Raw genomic sequence first — 18,788 nt, forward strand, 5'->3', positions numbered from 1 at the left:
TAACAGACTCATACCGTTAACACAATGTTGCAAAAATTTTTATTCTACTAAAATTCTAAGTTAATACTAAATAAATCAATTAAGTTTTAATTAATTCTAGGTGCAACCATTTCTCCAAACCACCTATTTGTCTTCATTGAGACATTCATTTTTCATTAAGAAGCTCTCATAAACATGTAACTATCACAAACAAGCAAATGTTCTTTACATAAAATACTTTGACATAGTTCTTTCTACTCCTGGAAAGCAAAAGAAATGTAATCATAAACTCACAATTTAATCATTAAGCCTGTTATCACTAACACTTAGGACATCTTTCTACTTCTCACATATTTGGATTGAGTATTGTGGTAGTTGTGCTTGTCACTTTTTCTTGCTGTAATAAAATCAACTAGAGAAAATCAACTTAAAGAAGAATGTTTTATTTTGGCTTGTGGCTTCAGAAGTTCCAGTCTCTGGTCAGCTAGCTCCATTGCTAGGCACCTACAGTAAGGCAGAATATCATGGAAGAAGAGCCCTCACCTCATAGAAGCCCGGAAGAAGAAACCAGAAGGAGCTGGGCAAAGTATATGCCTTTCAAAGTTATGTCCTAAGTGATTCCTCTTCCAACTCTATTCTAGCTTCCACCACTTGTCAATGGTATCATCAAATTACAAACCCCTCAATGGATAAATCCACTGATTAGATTGGAGCCCTAATGGTTCAATCACCTCTCAATTACTGAATCCATCAGCTGTGGGCAAAATTTTCCATATATGAGCCATCAGGCAACATTCAAACTCAAAACATATTATACCTCTTTCCTATAAATAGTATAACTTAAGAAATTAATTCATTGATCTCTTGGAACATAAGAATAGATGGTGGCTAAACCACTTCAGTAGAACGAAAGTGTCTTCTAAGGAATGATTTTATTCATTAAATTAAATATAATTTATTTAATATAAATTATTAAATATAAATGCATTAAGTATAATAACTCATTTTGACAGCACAAAAGTATCTTCTGAAGAATGAATATATTCATTTTAAATACAAAATATGTTAAACAACTTTAATTTTTAAGGAAATAGAAATCAAAACTGCTTTGAGATTTCATGTCACCCCAATCAGAATGGCTGGAATCAAGAAGATGAAAACAGCAAACACTGGAAAGGATGTGGGAATAGGAAAATGTATACACTATTGGTAGAAAAGTAAAAGTACAATTCTGCATAGAGATTCCTCAATAAATAAAAATGAAACTTGTGTGATCCAGCCATACCACTTCTGGGTATATACCCAAAGGAATCAGATGCACCAAATTATAGAAGTACAGGACTACTCATGTTTATTGCTGCGCTATTCAGAATAGCTAAGGGTTCCCTTGAATGATGAATAGATTACAAAGGTATTAAATGCATCATACACACGTGCACACACACACACACACACACACACACACACACACACGAATGCTACTCAGACATAAAACAAAGGAAATTCTGACATCTGTAGGAAAGCGAATGTAATGATATCATAAGGCTAAGTGAAATAAGGCAATCTTGCAAAGAGAGTATCACATATTTTCTCTATGGAAACTAGAAATGCAAATAAGAGGAGAACTATTAACAATATGGAAAAAAGAAAGGAAGAAGAGAGTGGACAAGAAATAATGAGTATGATCAAAGTGGAAATACAATGAAGACCTTTACTTTGTACAATTTAATTTTTGTTAAAGAAGCCAGGCTCATGATTTTAATTTTAGCTACCCAGGAGGCTGAGATCTGAGGACTGTTTGTTCTAAGAGTTCAGGCAAGAAAGTCTTAGTTCCAAATAACCACCGAAGAGGGAGAAGTGGGGTTGTGGGTCAGATGGTAGAGTGCTAACCTTGGAAAAATAAAAAAATAAAAAGCTTAAGGATAGCACCCAGGCTCTGAATTCAAGCCCTAGGATCAGCAGAAAGAAAGAAGAAAGGAAAGAAAGAAAGAAAGGAAAGAAAGAAAGAAAGAAAGAAAGAAAGAAAGAAAGAAAGAAAGAAAGAAAGAAAGGAAGGAAGGAAGGAAGGAAGGAAGGAAGGAAGGAAGGAAGGAAGGAAGGAAGGAAGGAAGGAAGGAAGGAAGGACAAAGAGAGAAGGAAGAATGAAAGAGAGAGAAGAAAGAATGAAAGAGAAAGGAAAGAGTGAGAGAGAGAATCAATTAGTTGTATGGGGTCGGGGAGTACCTTTGTGTATACAATGCATCTTGATCCATGTCACCTATTTAAATTGAAGACACAAGAAGTCAGAAAGCTCTCCCATGCCTATAAATCAGCAGTGGGAAAGCAAAAGTTCTGAATACTCAAAGCAATCTGGAACAATAACAACAAACAAGAACAATGCAGGAGGAATCACAATACTGAACGTGAAATTATATTGCAGAGCCACAGTAAGAAAAATCACATGAAGATCAGTCATGAAGATTCAGCACCCAAAAAAATTAAGCAGATACGATGATCAATACAGACTTAAAGGATGTAATAGACACTTGCAATTCATTGCACAGTAGTTAAACTATGAAAATAATCCAGTTGCCTACAATTGATGAATAAATTAAGGAAATGTTTCATATTCACAATAAAGTATTATTCAGTCATAAAGAAACTGAAATTACACCATTTGCAGGAAAGTGGTTAGATCTAGAGACCATGAAGGTAAGGTAAACTAGGTTCAGGAGACAAATATCTCATATTTTCTTAAATATTCATATATTTTCAACCTGACTAATGTATGGTATATGCATATGTGAGGTATTATATTTTCAACCTGACTAATGTATGTTATATGCATACGTGAGGTAAAGAAAATCTACCTAAAAAATTCCACCCATCTCATTTATCCTTTAATTTAAAAGCTACTCTTAGGGAGTCTATAAAGGCTGTAAGAGATGAGAAACCACAGAAGAAAAGTTGGAAGCACACAGAAGATGACTCATGAATTTAAGAAGTCATCTCTATTACATAAAGTGCATGATTTATCAGCAATTGTTGATGTTCAGGCTAAGATTATTAATGAAGGTGTCCACACTGAACAGATTTTCATAGCTAGAGAAATGAAGTCCATGCCTGATTTTGAAGCATCAAAGGACAAGCTGACACTCTCTTGTGAAGAGGCAGGACAGCTGGTGACATTAAGTTGAAGCCAATGCCCATGTAGCATTTCAAAACTCAAAAACCCTTACGAATTCAATTTCAATTTACTCTGCCTCTGCTCTATAAATGGAACAACAAAGCCTGGATGACAGAACATCTGCTTACAACATGGTTGCCTGTATTTTAAGCTCATTGTTAAGAACAATTGTCTAGAAAATAGATTTCTTTCAAAATATGACTGCTTGTTTACAATGCCCCTCCTTGCCAAAGAGGTCTGGTGGATTCATATGGGACAAACATGCTTTCACACACAACATTGATCCTGCAGCTCAAGGATCAAGGAGTAATTCTCCCATTCGAATCTTATTATTTTAGAAATACGTTTTATGAGGCTCTTGCGGCCACAGACATCAAATTAAAAAATCCTTTATGAAGAATTGTCAGTCCAAGTAGTAAGTGTGGGAAAACACAGTCATAATACATATGTGAAAATTGAACTAGGAAAATTGAGAGGATGGATGAGATTGGGAGAGATGGGGAAGATGATGAAAGGTATGACGTTGATCAAGTTGCATTATATTCACAAACTAAAATGTTATATTGAAACCACTTTACAAACTACTAATATATTATTATTAATAATAATAGTAACAATACAAGGATTCAATCACATTTGTGATTCCTGCAAGTAGTCAGAATATAAATACAGGAGTTTGGAAGACACCAATAGCATCTCATTAACTAATTTGAGAGGTTCAAGAGTTTAATGGATAATGTAACCAATGATGTGGAATGTCAAGAGAATTAAAAGTAGAATTTAAAAATGCATCTGAATTGCAGCAATCCCATAATAAAACTTTAACATATGATTCTAGATAAACAAAATAGATTCATTTGGGAATACTTCTGGTGAAGTTGCTGTGTTCATTGTTGAAATGAAACCCAAGATTTAGAATAACATATAAACTTAATAACACAGGATAAAAATGTTTGAGATTGACTCTGTGTATGTGCACGCGTGCATGCATGTGTGCATGCACGCATGCACGTGCATGAACTAGTCCGGGGCATAAACTCAGAGCCTGAACACTGTCCTTTAGCATTTCACTCAAATGGTGAGTTAGAGATAAGAGTCTCACAAGCTTTCCTGTCCAAGTTGGCGTCAAACTAGGATCCACAGATCTCAGCCTCCGGAGTAGTTAGTATTATGGGTGTGTGCCACCAGCACCTGTCAGACTGACTGGTTTTGAAAGAGTCTCTACTATGTGTGAAAGGCTGAAGAACAACTTCACATGCTGCAGAAATCTGCATCCATCAATACTACACAATTTGCCTTGACTTATCTTAAACAATTGCCACAATCACCTCAGCCTTCAGCATCTGACACCCTGTGCAGTAAATAGTGCTCATTACTGAAGCGAGGCCCTGTCTCAACAACAAGGTTATTCCTTACTGAAAGCTCAGATGATTCTTGCATTTTAAAGTATTTCTAAAGTAATATATATCCATCTTTTCCTAGATACAATGCTATTTCACACCTAGTCAATTATACTATACTATAAAAATAACTTTTATGTACTATGAACCCTCCCCCCAAAAAAACCTGACTTGCTTTATACTGATATTTAGTCTATAAGTAGTAGTCTGAAACCAAACCAGGACTATACTTATATAGAAGCATATTTTGATGATTAATGTTTTGTTTTCATAGTTGCCAGCTTTAGATAATGTAGTCTTTAAATAATGCAATAATGAGAGCTAAACATAATCGATTTTCAACAGCATGGATGTGTGATTAGTAAAAGTTAAATACTATAGTATTACTTTCCTACCTTCAGAGGAATGGACACAAATATAAAATAGTTTACATAAAGTTCAATCTAGTAGCAAGGAAATTTGAATTATAGGATTATAAATGTATATAGGAAATTTATAATATATAAATTTTCCTCTCCTGGCTCTCATAGACATAAAGTGAGAAAACAGTCTAACTACATAACATGTAATTTCCAGTTGAAAGAAAAAATAATAAAACCATAACCTATCTCCTCCTTGTTCCATCAGAAGGTCATTTCCTTGGACCGAACTCCCCTCCCTGTGGTGAACAAAGCTCTAATTGCAGCTCAAATGTTGTAATACACAAGATGTTCTCAGAATAATTGCCACATGGGGAGCTTGACTAATTAGTTGAGGATGTTTTCTACCCAGGTCATCCCTTGGCAAAAGGAACAAAGAAAGACCAAGAAGCCCAGTGGCTAGAACACAGGGGTGTGGAGTTCTGAGATCCACCCTCCATTTGTTCTAGGTCTCTAGACAATTTCTTCAACCCCAATACATTTCATTTGGGCACAAATTTGACTAAAGCTCTGCAAATTTTGTCATCAAATGTTTTAAGGAAATATAGTCAAAGTTATAAAGGTTAACATGGGAAGGGAATGACCTGCTCTCTCTTCCTCCCCCCCCCCACCTCTTTCTCTCTCAAATTTTGGTTATCAGGCAGAACTACATGGTAGAATTTCTATAGAGGTAAAAATTTGGTGGTACAAAGACTTACTAAAAATCAAAATAAAGGACCTCTGGGTCAAATCCATCTACTCAATGTCTTATTTCTTCTGCTGACCCAGCTGTTAGGGGGATGGGAATATCTCAGAGTAGAAGTGTAGCCAGATTTAAAACCAGCCTCAATCTACATAAGTGGATGTGGAAATATTTAGAAATAACTAACAGTCATGATGCTTTGTATTTATAAACTTACAAGTTGAATGGTAACCCCTTTGTACAACTACTTAACTATAATAAAATACATTTTAAAAATGAAAAATAACTAACACTGTGTTGGTGGCTCACACCTATAATCTTAGCTATTCAGGAGGCTAAGATCTGAGGATCATGGTTCAAGCCAGTCCACTCAAGAAAGTCCATAAGATTCTTATCTCCAATTAGCCAACAAAAAGCCAGAAGTGAATCTGTGGCTTAAGTGATAAAGCAGCAGCCTTGAGTGAAAAAGCTAAGGGATAATGCCCTGGCCCTGAGTTCAAATCCCAGTACCAGCAAAGGGAGGGAGGGAAGATGGAAGGAAGGAAGGAAGGAAGGAAGGAAGGAAGGAAGGAAGGAAGGAAGGAAGGAAGGGATAATAGGAAAGGAGAGAGAAAGAGATAACATCAAACTTAAGCAAATGGAAGATAATGTTCTCCAATGTTTTAAATATTTTAAAGTATAAAGAATCGCTGCTATAATTAATTGGGAGTCTGTCATTTCTATAAATCTGTGGTTCCTTGAAGTGTGTACTACATCTGTCTTATTCTGCTGTATGTCCTCATCTTTCACAAAGTGTGATGTGATACAGTTCTATTGGACAGAGATCAAGAGATCTGAATTGTGCCAGAGAGAAACTAGGGCCACATAATAGAATAGGAGAGAGGAGGCATGATGCATAAACTAGGAAGTAGAGACAACAGAAAGTATCCATTTTTTTAGAAGAGGAAGGATGAGTGGACAGCAGAAATAAGAGGCATGAGATGGACAACAGATAATCTGGAGAGAAGATTGGAGGCAATAGCAAATGGGCATCTGAGCAATTTGCCTTCAGAGTTCCAGGAATAAGGGCCTTGATTGACAGTGCCCAAGAGAGAATCACCACAGGGTAAACATGGCCTCCCATTTCTACTTCTTAAAGGGGCCACACTTGTTTTTATTATAATGCAATTTAACAAATCTCAAATAGATTTAAAAAATCTAAAAATTAAATAGGACAAAAATAAAATGTACAGATTGTGGCTGGCCAGGGCAAAACCAGACCAGGCAGTCATTCCAAGAGTTACCAACCCTTAGAGAATCTGGGGGCAATGCAGAGTTTGGCAGGCTTCAAAATGCTCTCCAAAAATGCTGGCACCAGACTTGGGCCCCTGGCTTCTCCTGGCCTTTCCTGGTCAGCCTCTCAGCTGCAAATGACACTGCCAAAGGAACAATATTTCTGTAGCAAAGTTGTGAGCTCTTGTTATATATGTCAAAAAAATCACCTATTGAAAACTCAGTAAAACTATTTTGATTTCAAAATGTTCATTTGATACACAAATGCTTATAATTTATAAGTTAATGAAAATTAAGTACTTTGAGGGTTTTTTTTTCATATATGTGCCAGTACTACATCTTGAACTCAGGGCCTCTGGCCTGTATAGATATGGAAATATTTATTTTTTACCCATTCTATGTATATGCTTGCTATATACTTTTAATTTTTTTAATGCTGATACTGGGTTTTGAACTGAGGACCTGAGTTCTGTCCATTGCCATTTTCACTCAAGGCTGGTGCTCTACCACTTGAGCCACCCCTCCTCTACATTTAGCTTTTTGCCCGTTATTCAGAGATAAAGGTCTCATGGATGTTTCTACTCAGGTTGGCTTTGAACAGTGATACTCATATTTCATCTTCTTGAGTATCTAAGATTACAGGTATGAGCTACCAGCACCCAGCTTTGAGTTTTCCTTTGGCCAAAAAATAAATCTTTAATTTCTACTGTCTTGAATAAAAAGGGAGTGTGTTTTCTGTGCTTGCATCTAAATCTTTTGACATTTTCCTTTCTAAAAATGGTATTGTTATTTATTTAGCATGCCAAATCAGAGAAAGACATAAAAATCAATCCCCTTTTCAATGAATGGAAATGATAGAATCAGGCTTTGCTTTTTTTTTCATTTTTTAAATTTACATTGTTATTGTAGAGGTGATATACAGAGGGGTTACATTTATATGCATCAAATAATAAATACATTTTCTTTTGTACAGTATCATCTGTTCCTTCATTCTCTCCCATTCCCTCCCTTGATCTCCACCCATGAGTTGTATAGTTCACTTTCATCAATGTCCTGTGTGCTCTACTGCTGCACTTTTTCATCTTTTCCCTCAGATTCTGTTAGGTCTTGCTTTGGCCTGATGACTGTCTATTCCATGAATAAAGTCACTTGAGAACTGTTCATTTCTCATAGACATTTGGTCTTAAGAAGGATGATGGGTGTCTTCGACAGGAGACAGTAGGTTAATGGCCATATGCCAATGGAGACAAACAGATGTTGTGGTTAACCAAGTTGGAGGAGGATTATGGGAATTTTATTCCAAAGCTTTTGGCAAGAAGGCTATATAAAGAAAAATCCATGCCTGACCTCCTCCCTTCCTTGCATTGGATGGAAAACATTTAATTGTATCTGCCTGAATTCTTCAATGAACATTGGCAACTTGATCTTTCTGATAAATATAGGCCAAAAAGAAGCAAGAGTATTCACCCCTTTTGCAACTCACCAACTTTATTGAGCATGCTCTTTAAAAATACATGTGGGAAAAAATGGAAACAGATCCTACATGTAAATAAAGTTTGACTTTTGAATAAGACCATTAAAAGGGGGGTGGAATATGTGTTGTTGCTACCAAACTCATCTCAGAAAATGTGAGACGTGCATTTCTTGGAAAACTTCAAAGATCGAGGAACACATATGATTGCTTATTACTCTCCAACTGGAAAGGGCCCAATTTAGTGTGTATTTTAACCTGTGCCCAAGAATCTAAAATAGTCTACTTTACAAATTTCTGATCTAATAATCTCCTTTCATTTGAAAATATGGGCATTTTATATTAAAGTGCCATGAAGCAAGAATTTATGTGCCAAGGGCCTTGAAACAGTCTCCAGTGTGAAAATGAGGGAAAGAGAAGTAAGTCTGAAATACTGGCATCAGCTTACAGAAGATAAGGAAGAGGAAGTGCTATTTGCTTCCTTAAAAGTACTTTAAGTCCAAATAAATTAAGTGGAAATAGAGGTTATAATCAAATAAGTTACAGCTCCTGACCAATATGTATAATGAAGATTTCCTTTAAGGAAAAGTCCACATCATCTGTATACATACCTATGTAGAAAACAAAATTCTACAGTAATTGTCCCTCCATGATTCTTAGCCTTTTAAAACCTCTTCCTGTGTGTAAGTAAATATTCCCTGGTGGACCTGACCCAATCACACGATTCCTTTCAAAGCACGGAGTTTTCTCTGGCTGGTTGCAGGAGAGAAAGTCAGACATTTGATAGCTAATAGGATATGAAGAGTGAAGTCTTTTACCCTCCAGAAAATGAATTCAGCCTACATCCAATAAAGAGAATCTCAAGCTCCAACAAAGGATCACATCCAAGAAAATACTTGAATGTTAGCTAAGTGAGACCCTAAGTGTAGATTTCAGCTATATTATTCCTAGCCTATTAACCTACTCAATCTTGACATGATAAATGGGTTTATTTCTGGCTGTTAAGTTTGTAATGAGTTTTCACAGCTATTAATAACAAACTGACACAAACTGATCATTGTATTTATTGAGTTAATTATGAATAATCTAAATTATTTGAAACATATTTAGAGTTTTCTTGTGCGTGTGCTGGTCCTGGGGCTTGCACTCATGCCCTGGGAGCTGTCCCTGAATTTTTGTGCTCAATACTAGCACTCTACTGCTTGAGTCACAGCTCCACGTCTATGATTTGGGTGGTTAATTGGAGATAAGAGTCTCATGGCCTTTCCTTCCTGGGCTGGCTTCGAACCTTGATTCTCACATCTCAACCTCTTGAATAGTTAGGATTACGAGCCACTGCACCCAGCTATCTTTAGACTTTTGAAGAGCCTTTTAGCTCAATAGTTCTGTCATTTCAACAACAAACTTCTTTGATGGTTTGTATTATAGCAGTAAGAGTTCAAAATAATCTGTGAGCTGAGCTAATGACATATTTCTTTTGTATCTGTGAAGTGCTTCTTAGAAATTACCCACAAGACAGCATACTGGAAATGAACTTTGCAATTTTGGGGGGGTGGAATGAGGGAGTTGAAGGAGGAATGAGGGAGGTTGGGGAGGGGAGGGATAGTGGGAGAACCACAAGGGAGGGGGTAACAATGCTCCACAAGAAATGTACTCATCACCTTACTCATGTAACTGTAACCTCTCTGTAAGAAATTCTTGAAAATAAATTCAGAAAAAAATCATCTTTTTTTAAATAAACAGCTCTTTTATGTTATTACCCTAGAGGAACATCATGTTTTAGCAAATTTACAGCCTTTTATGGGAACTATTTTGATTTGGTCATTTAAACCCGTGTGGAAATTGTAGACTGGGTGAATCACATGCCCATTTAATATCACCTTAGAGTGTTTTCCAACATAAGAATTTGATCCAATGTCCATAATTTCTAAGAACATAAATCTGGTAACCATAAAATAATAAGTCAGCAAAGCCAAGCTTAGAAACCAAGCTCCTGAAGCAAGTGTATTTCGATTTGTTCTCTCTCTCTCTCAATTCATCATTCTGGAGAAACCCCACTTGGCCCAAACAAAAATTGCTTCACTTATGTCTGTTTAAAATATCCAATGCATACAATAAAGGGCCATATATGGTCATGAAATCCATATAATTTAAGAGTATATAAGACTGATAGAGTATTTTTAATTGAAACAAATGAGTTTTTAAAATCTCAATTTAAATAAACCTTCTCTAGATAAAAAGGTCTTTCAAATATTTAAGCTGTTTATGTAAAATTGCACTAGACATAAAAAGAAAAGAAGAGAAATATTCTGGCCTTTTCCTATAAAGTGAAATTAAGTGCCCTTGTTTTGTTTTGTTTTTTAATCTAAATGGCAACAGCAATGATTATCAAAAAATCCAAAGGAGCTTGGCAACAGTGGTTCCCACCTGTAATTCCCACTATTCAGGAGGCAGAGATCTGAGGACTGTGGTTCAAAGCCAACCTGGGCAGAAAAATCTGTGAGTTTCATATCTCCAAGAAAGCCAATAGTAGATCCTTGGCTCAAGTGGTAGAGCACTAGCCTTGAGCAAAACATTCACAGACAGTCTCAGGCCATGAATTCAAGCTCCAGGACTGGCATGCATGAACACACACACACGCACACATCCCCCCCCCCAAAAAAAATCCGAAAGCTAAAACAAAGCATGACTTATCAAACATGCATATTTGTTAGAAAATATGCAAGATGTCTACCAGTAATATAATTCTTCAACAAGGAACAAAGCGATTGTAATTAGGTTTGTAAGATGTCTATGCATCAAGCACTCTTTTAATGTTTAAGTAAAGCCAGGTATGTTTTAAAAACTTGAAGAAATCTCTACCAATATTAACATAAGGCAAATATTTCCAAGTAAATTAGGTAGCATATGTAAAACACATAGCACAATGTCAGACAATTGGAAATCACCACTGTGCAATTATTATTGCCTAGGAGTCTAGAAAAGCATTCACAGCATTCACACAATAGGCAAAAGCTATTGTGTAAACACCCATGACCCAACTGGCAAAAAGTCCCTAATGGATAGTCTCTAAGGAAGACAAAGATTAGGTACATTCTCACTGAGTGCTGACTGAAAGATCCAGAGAAGAGACAATCTTAATCAGAGATGCAGAAAGTTCCACGTGGAATCCATTCCAAGGAAACTGCCTTCCAGCAGACCCAGAGAGAAAAACGCATTGCCCAGAGCATTTTCTAGCAGAGATAGCATTCCACAGGGCTTCTCCAGGCTTTACTTGATACCTGACAGACACTTGAGCTGTCAAGTTTACACCTTGAGAGAAATCCTGATCCAGAACTTCAGCTACTAAATTGAACCCCTGACTCACAGCAAATAAGATTAAATAGAAGTTTCTTGTTTCAAATGATTGCTTTTGGGGGGAATGCGTTTTTTATGTAGCAATAGAAAACAGATACAATATGCTGTCTTTAAGTATTCAGATAAATTTCAAGTCCTATGTCTTCTTTCTTAAGGCATAAGGGTCATGTACGCCCCCCAAAAAATCCCAATAACTAAAAGCATACCTTGACTCAGAGTCACAGTGCTGTGGAAATTGGCTTCATTAGTATAGTACATTCATGCAGAGGCACAGCTGGGAGCCACCCCTTCTATTGGTGAAATGCCTAGAAAGATAAAGACTAATTAGCATAACAAATGTTTGAAAATTATACTGAGGGCTCTGGTCTCATGAGTCACTAGTAGGCAGTGGAGAAAATGGAAATATGCAAGACTACTCCTGCACTGAAGTTTGATATTGAGGTATTAGGACTTGCTTTTGTTTATGAGTGCAGGTATAAGATTAGGGTGGGAGCACCAAGGAGAAGAGGGAAATAAATGTAAAGGTAGACAGTGCTAAGGAAAACTTCTCCAGCTTTCCAGGCATGCTGTGGGTGGCCCCATGCTCTCTCAAACCCTATGCAGAGATAGCGAGCATCAGGCTCCAGAAGAGAGGAGCAAGTTGTGTGTCTACTATGAAAAGCAAGCAGAATACTAAAGAAACCACAGCCAAGCTGCCAAGACTCCAGGAAAAGTCAGATGTCTATCAGCAAAAGCAGTTGCATCACCAGAACTGTCAACAACATCACACACAATTTTCTAGACATTTTCATTAAGGTTATCTAGGAACCGTACGAACAACAAATGGTAGGAAAAATGAATCCAAAGAAAAAAGCCAGAGCCCTCAAGTGTGCCAGTTCCAAAGCAATGCTCGCTGCCACTCAGCTGATCTAGTATATGTATGTGACACAGAGGTAGAAGCTGAACTCTGAAGGAATCCAGGATGAAAACCCAAAGGGATCAGACCATGAGCCAGAAGCAGAAGACCTGTGGCTGCCACACTGAGCTAAATCAAAGAATAATTATTCTCTACTGGAAACAACAGCAAATGCTGAAGCCAGGAACTTGTGGCTCATGCCCATAATCCTATCTGCTCAAAAGACTGAGATCTGAGGATCTAGGTTCAAAGCCAGCCCAAGGAGGAAAGTTTATGAGACTCTTATCTTCAATTATTTACCAAAAAGCTAGAAGCAGAGGTGTGGTTTAATTGTTAGAATGCCACCCTTGAGTAGAAAATACCAAGTAGAAGTGTGAGCACACACACACACACACACACACACACACACACACACACACACACACACACACACACACACAAATACAAAATAAGCAAATGCCAAGAAAAGACTGTGTGAGGGATCAGAAATCAAGGATATTCTGAGCAGAGCTTTCACTATAAGCAGAAAAGAGATTGTGGGCTTGTGAAAGAATCTCAAATGTAGAGTCTAAACCACAAAGTACCTTGAGTATCTTGTTATTTAAGTTCAGAAGTATGTAATCACTAATCAACTTTATAGGTTATGCCCTACTCCTGTCCAAGACCAACTTACCAGCTACCACCACCAACTTTAAATCCAGTTCTGTAGAAAATTGTTGAGTTAGAAGCTATGGAATCAAAGGAACTCTTTTCTGATACTAGAAATGCATTCAATGTTTAGTAATGCCCTCGGGTCTCTGAGATTTCACATAAAGAAATTTTTCCCATAAAAAAGCAGATTCCAGTGAAACTATGCTCAATGTGACAATGTAAACATAGGGCATATATCATGTTGACACACCAGTCTTTCTTGTAAAACCACAGATTAAGACTAGACAGGATTTCAGAGTGAGAAAAACCATTACAGTTGATTGTTGTCAACTTTATGTTCAGGACACAGATGTTTGCCTGATACTTCATACTTCTAGTTTATGGAGGAAATTAGAACAGAATGCAAACAATTCAATTGATATACAACCTGTCTGTAGCATTTCTTTATTTCATTTGAAAAATATTTCAAATATGATTTTGATCATTGCAGATTCTGCCCTAGTAGCTTGACAAGAGGTCAGATTTTTGTCAAAATTATTATTTATTGCCTACAACCTGAAACTATACTAAGCGCATGCCATTACATCTCTATGTGCAATCTACATACTTTACAGGAATTTAGATTCCACTAAGAGAGGATACGCTTTGTTATAAGCATTATATTTCAAAAGCATTAGCATTTGTTAACATTTAAACTGTATATTTAGGGACGAATATGCAAGATCATTTTGTGGTCTTATAATTCACAGAAAAAAAATGCTTTTCTCATTCTAAATAGCAGCATCCTCAAATAATTTTGAAGCTAAACGATAATTTTGCTACATGAAAATCAAAACACATCCTAAACTACTCCATATGATAGATTTCCAGCTGGGCACCAATGGTTCACGCCTGTAATACTAGCTTCTCAGAAGGCTAAGATCTGAGGATCACAGTTCAAAGCCAGCAGGGCAGGAACGTCCATGAGACTCTTATCTCCAATAAACCACTAGAAAACCAGAAGTGGCACTGTGGCTCAAGTGGTAGAGTGCTTGCCTTGTTCTGAAGAGCCCAGGCCCAGAATTCAAGACCCATAACCAAAAAAAATAATAATAATAAGATTTCCTTTTCCCATATCAGTACATGGACAAAGCCTTGTGACTCTGGATAGTTCCAGAAGTGCATTTAGCTGCTAAAGCAAAACTTCTAGTTTAATAAATAGAGTCTCTATTTGGACACTTTGTGATTCCTTCTTTTTTTCTAATATTTTTCTTTTTTCTTTGTACTATTAGTGGGGCTTGAACTTATGGCTCTGAATACTTGCTTGGCTTTTTTTGCTCAAAGCTGGTGCTTTTCTGTGGATACTCCATAATACTTCTAATCACAAGTTTCCAATATATCCTTTAGCCACATTCATAAATTCTATCACTTTCAAACCATGTGCATTTTGCAGTAGTATAAGTTTGTGATTAATATAACATAGACATTTAATATTCCTCTCAGGCCACAGGAAAATCTAAATCAATTATACTGAGTGATGGAGGGTTTAATATCTTATTCTGATTGTTTAAGATAAAAGTAAATAGAACAGGTCTAAGTGTGACAGATGCCTTTAACTTGTGTTCATCTATATAAGCAGAATATAATGTATTTTTCCCACCATGAATATTATTTTTCTGCCCTTCAAAAATCATCACAGCCTGTAATCCTAGCTACTTAGGAGGCTAAGATCTGAGGATTGTGGTTCAACTCCAGCCTGGACAAGAAAGTCTGTGACACTTTTATCTCCAATTAACTACCCCAAACAACTAGAAATGGAGCTGTGGCTCAAGTAGTAAAACACTAGCCTTGAGCAAAAAAGCCCAGGGGCAGAGCCCAAGCCCAGAGTTCATGCCCCAAGACCGACACAAAATAAAAATAAAAAGTCATCACAGCAAAATTTTCAGACTATCCCACAATAACGAAGAACTTGAATCAGAGCACTCCGTCAAGATTATTTATTTCAAATCCTGTCCTTAGAGACAAGGAAGCTCAGGCCTAGTCAACATGTTATAGTATCTTCACCCAAGACTTTAGCCAGGTTCCTAAGGCCTTTTCTTCTTGTTCTTCCTTTAAAGTCCATATAGTTCACATATCCAATGTTCAAAAATAGAAGTCCATGCACTGCACCCTCATGTTTAAAAATAGAGCATCTCCATATGGACTTGAGATTTCCAGATCTGTGTAGTGTTCCAGTCTCCATCGAAAAGTAGGGGGAGGAAGGAAGTGATGAAAGATATGACAATGATCAAGATACATTGTAATCCTAACCTCACTTGTGGAGTTGAAATGCCTGTGTACAACTACATAAAATAACAATAACAATAATAATCTATTTTAAATGTAACTACTGCCAGGGCACTGGTGGCTGTAATCTTAAACTACTTAGGAGGCTGAGATCTGAGAATCATAATTTGAAGCTAATCCCAGCAGAAAAGTTCCAAAGATGCTTATCTCCAATTAACTCCCCCGCCCCAAAAGCCAGAAGTAGAGCTATGGTTCAAGTGGTAAAGCACTAGCATCAAGCAACAAAGCTTGGGAACAGTGGCCAGGCCCTAACTTCAAGCAACAAAACTGGCACCAAAACTTAAAAAAAAAAAAGACTGAAAAATAAGTAATTACTGTGCTGCATTTTGATCTTTGCCAGTTCACAGACACAGCCAGCCTTACCCTTATTTAGTGCAATCTGTTTCCATACGTACACAAATGGACTCCGTTCAAATTCATTTCTCTCCACATTTTTTGCTAAGTATTGTGTGATTCTTGTAATGTATACATGTCTATATGTACAGTTACTTCATTAATTTTCACTTCTGAGAAGTATTCCATCCTATGAATACAGCACAATTTGTTTTCTCACTTCTTTTTTATTGATAGCTACTACATTGCTTCTAGTTTTCACTCTCAACAAATGCTGCTACCCTGATGCTCCCCCTGACCCCTATCCCCAGAGCAAACAGACAAAGTTGTCTTTCAGGAATATAGTCTACAAATGTAATGCTAGGCTACAGGGTGCGCACATCTTCAAGCCATGATCAAACTCTTTTCCTAAAGAACCAAACCAGTTTAGTTATACAGTCTTTCTTGATAGCATTACCACCATTCAGCATTGTGAACATTTTATTTGTTGCCAAGCAATGGGAAGAAAAAGAAACTCTTGTTGCATTCTAAGTTGTATTTCCCTGCTTGTCTACAAAATTGGACATCTTTTTATGGGGTCATTGTCATATTTCTTTTACAAATGCTTGTAGATGATTGATATTACCATTACTGATCAATCATAGGAGATATTTAATTCTGTGTGTGTGTGTGTGTGTGTGTGTGTGTGTGTGTGTGTGTGTGTGTGTGTGTGTGTGTGTGTGCTGGTCATAGGGTTTGAACTCTGAGCCACAGCTCCACATCTGGCTTTTTGGTAGTCAATTGGAGTTAAGAGTCTCACAGACTTTTCTGCCTAGGCTGGTTGCAAACTTCAGTCCTCAGATCTGAGCCTCCAGAGTAGCTGGAATTACAGACATGATCTATTAGTGTTGTTCTTTAAACAGCATCATCCATTCTTGACTCTTCAGGCTGTAAACCTTAGATCTTAACTTCCCTGAGTAGCTTGGATTACAGGCCACCAGAACCTACCTGATTAATTCTTTTCATTCTGACATTTCCGTCTGGGTTCCTGATATCTTTTGATACATAACATTTTTTATTTTAATAATTTTAATTCTAAGCCGGGTGCTGGTGGCTCACGCCTATAATCCTAGCTACTCAGGAGGCTGAGATCTGAGGATTGAGGTTCAAAGCTAGCCCGGGCAGAAAAGACCGTGAGACTCTTATCTCCAATAAACCACTAGAAAACCGGAAGTGGTGCTGTGGCTCAAGTGATACAGCACTAGCCTTGAGCTGAAGAGCTAAGGGACAGCGCCCAAACCCAGAGTTCAAGCCCCATGACAGTCAAAAAAATAATAATAATAGTAAATAAATTTTAATTCTAATTTTCTGGATTGATCTTGTCTTAGGTTTATTATTTCTGTATTCTCATTAGAAAATCTCACCTCCAAATTATACTTTTATTTATTTCTGTATTCTCATTAGAAAATCTCACCTCCAAATTATACTTTTAAAAACACTGTTTTTCTCTATGCTCAGCCCTATAATCCTAGCTATTCAGGGGGCTAAAATCTGAAGATTAATAGCTTTAGAGTCAGTTTGGGCAGATAAATCCAAGAAACTCTTATATCCAATTAACCAGCAAAAAAAAAAAAAAAATGCTGGAATTAGAAGTGTGGCTCAAGCAACAGAATGCAAGCCATGAGCAAAAAAGCCAAGTTAGAGCACCAACACACACAAAAACAAATCCCACACCTTTCCTAAATATTCTTAAGAATTTAATGTTTTATACTAGATAGATAGATAGATAGATAGATAGATAGATAGATAGATAGATAGATAGATAGATAGATAGATAGAGATAGATAGATAGATAGATAGATAGATAGATAGATAGATAGATAGATAGATAGATAGATAGATAGATAGATAGATAGATAGATATAGATAGATAGATAGAAGCCAGAGGCCAGAGAGCATCCTGGAATTATTTCACATCTCAATTCCTGCATCCAGGGTCTTGCTAATGTGCAGCTAAATGTCTAGCTGTCATAGTCGGCTTAATTCCTATTTGCCCAGCCTTGTATCAACATTCTTTCTCTTCCTGTCCTTAGTTTATAACAATTTTCTTTTTGTCCGCCATGGGGCTGAACACTGGGCCTGGGCTCTGTCCCTCAGCTCTTCAGCTCAAGGCTAGCGCTCTACCACTTGAGCCACAGCACCACTTCTGGCTTTTTCTGCTTATGTGGTGCTAAGGAATCGAACCCAGGGCCTCATGCATGCAAGGTAAGCACTCTACCACTGAGCCACCTTCCCAGCCTCTATAATACATTTTGATAAGGCAGAAGGAAATAACCTTATTCCTTTTCAGGAGTGTTTTGGTACTTCTTACACTTTCCAGTAGAGATTTTGGAATCAAAACTTATTGAAAAATCTTGGGATATTTTCATTGAAATTGTATTGAATCTGAACATCTTTTTAAGGTGAAATTATATATTTATGACATCCTTATAGCCATAACTATTTGTGAAATTTCTCACATATTCTTTGTGGTTTATTAGTAAAGGATGATATCTACATATGGCAGCAACATACTTTTAGATTTATTTATTGAAAATTATATATCAAAAATTACCTCTTTATAGTGAGCCCTCTAACTGCTATAGAAATTCAACTGTTGTCATGGGCATCGTGGCACATACAACTTATCCCAGCTACTCAGGAGGCAGAAATTGGAAGGTTCTTGGTTTGAGGCCAATTTAGGCAAAAGGCTAACAAGATACTATCTCTGCCAACAAACCTGGCATAAGAGCACAAATCTGTAATTTCAGCTATAAGAGAGTCATAAAAAAGGAGGATTGGGGTTTGAGTCCAGCCTC

The sequence above is a fragment of the Dipodomys merriami genome, unplaced genomic scaffold (genome assembly GCF_024711535.1).
Source record: "Dipodomys merriami isolate MVZ:Mamm:240054 unplaced genomic scaffold, mDipMer1.0.p SCAF_8, whole genome shotgun sequence".
In the NCBI taxonomy this organism is placed as follows: Eukaryota; Metazoa; Chordata; class Mammalia; order Rodentia; family Heteromyidae; genus Dipodomys; species Dipodomys merriami.